The following is a 2,451-nucleotide window of genomic DNA, read 5'->3' on the forward strand; positions in this document are numbered from 1 at the left end:
TGAATCCATAGAAGACACTGGGGAATCTGTATTCAAGGAGTACTTTGAATTGGAAGATTCTAAACTCAATCTGTTTAATTCAATGGTGTCCTGGGGTGTTTCCGTAAGAACGGTCTCAGGCTGTCTGTGACATAAGCTAGGACGAGGTGCTTGTGTGGGGCAACACTTGGACAGACAGTTGCCAAAGTTCTGTAAAGATGTGAATTGAAGTGTTTGGTCAGGATCTTGCTTTTTCACCTACTTCACATAATGATTCAAAGGGATACCAGAGGAAAGGATTTCAACTAAGGCCCTGTTGGTCACATTCTGATCCTTTGGCAAGCCGATCTGTCTTGCGATATGCGTGTCCCGGCAATGAGAGAGTAAAGCGAGCTGAATCACCAGACTCAGTAAAAATATCGTCATGGCTTTTCTGCTTAGGAAACACTCCACCCGATAAGATGTGTTCCCCTTCTGCAAGCTTGCTGAGATCCACGCAACATTTTGCAAGCCGGTATTTGCATGGCGGTGCAGTACCACTGTGTCCTTTCCAGAGTCTATATGCTTTATAGGCCTTTCCTGAGGGGTAAGGAGAGGTCACCAGTGAAAACAAGGCTTCTTCTGAGTGTACTTCTGCATAAAGGCGTTCTGCGAGGAAAACCGCATCTCGGTAAGCGCAGCGGTTTTAGTGCTTGCCATAGAGCAGCCTGGACGGGTTCCTGCAGCACCGTCATCCTCGAGGCTCAGGCCCACTTTCTGCAGTGCCTCAGGCATCCCCCCACCCCACACCGCCCGCACCCCACCGCCACCCCACTCCCGTAGCGGCTATGGCCCAGCCAGGCCAGCCCCGGCTCGTTTAAAGTCACCAGCGGGACCGTTCCCGGGGGATGGGGGAGGCCGAGCCCGAATGACTTCTCTATCCTGCCGACTCTGGAAAGCCCGGCCCCTTGTGATCCATTGCAAACCGAGAGTCACCTCGTGTTTGGAACACGGATCCGCTCCCAAGTTCAGTGGGGGGATGTGAGGGATGTGGCATGTAGGACGAAGGACTCTCTTCCTTCTGATTCGGTCTGCACAGCGGGGCCTAGGGCTGGAGCTCTCTCCGTGCGGACCGCTGACTCCCTCTACCTTGGGTTCCATCGGCCCCACCCTGGAACACGGGCCTCGGCAGATTCTGGCCCTTCCTGGCCCTTAAGTCGCTGTCAGAAACCCCATCTCGTGCTCGGATGCCCTCGAATGACTGTGGCTCGCACCTCTCTGGAAACATTGGCGATCTCTCCTCTACGCGCGGCCACCTGAAACCACAGGCGCTCGGGACACTCGTGCTTTCAGGAGAGAATGCTGAGAGTCTCTTGCCGACTCTCTCTTGACTTGAGTTCTTCATGGGTGTGTGGTGAGGACGTAGTGAGACCAGACGTATTAACTCAGGCCGGGTGCTGGTGGCTCACGCCTGTAACCCCAACGCTTTGGGAGGCCGAGGCCGTAGGATCCCTTGAGGAATCGCCTAACCCTGGGGAGGTTGAGGCTGCAGTGAGCGAGCCATAATGGTGTCACTGTGCTCCAGTCTGGGCGAAAGACAGAGTGAGGCCCTGTCACAGGCAGGCAGGCAGGGAGGCAGGCAGGCAGGCAGGCAGGCAGGCTGGCAGGCAACAGTTGTACTATGTTCTTCTCAGGGCAGGAAGCAGAAATAACAGAATACAGCACTTCATTTTTTTTTTCCTTGGGACGGAGTGTCACTCTTGGTGCCCACGCTGGAGTGCAGTGGCACCATCTCGGCTCACCGCAACCTCCACCTGCCGTGTTCAAGCGATTCTCCTGCCTCAGCCTCCTGAGAGTAGCTGGGATTACAGGCATGGGCCACCACACCCGGCTGATTTTGTATTGTTAGTAGAGACGGCATTTCTCCATGTGGGTCAGGCTGGTCTCGAACTGGCGACCCCAGGTGATCTCCCCACCTCGGCCTCCCAAAGTGCTGGGATGGCAGGCGTGAGCCATCGCGCCCGGCCGGCTACACTTTTTTATTTTTATTTTTTTTAGTTTTCAATTTTAATGTATTTATTTATTTGCTATTCCTTATTCATTCATTCATTCATTCATTCATTTATTCATTTATTTATTTATTTATTTATTTATTTATTTATTTATTTATTTTCGAGACAGACTCTCGCTCTGTTGCCCAGGCTGGAGGGCAGCGGCGCGATCTCGGCTCACTGCAAGCTCTGCCTCCCGGTTTCACGCCATTCTCCTGCCTCAGCCTCCCGAGTAGCTGGGACTACAGGCGCCCGCCACCGTACCTGGCTACTTTTTTGTATTTTGAGTAGAGATGGGTATTCACTGTGGTAGCCAGGATGGTCTCGATCTCCTGACCCCGTGATCCGTCCGCCTCGGCCTCCCACAGTGCTGGGATGACAGGCGTGAGCCACCGCCCCCGGCCTATTTATCTATTTATTAACTTTGAGTCCAGGTTATGGA

Source organism: Pongo abelii, chromosome 15 (assembly GCF_028885655.2).
Source record: "Pongo abelii isolate AG06213 chromosome 15, NHGRI_mPonAbe1-v2.0_pri, whole genome shotgun sequence".
NCBI lineage: Eukaryota > Metazoa > Chordata > Mammalia > Primates > Hominidae > Pongo > Pongo abelii.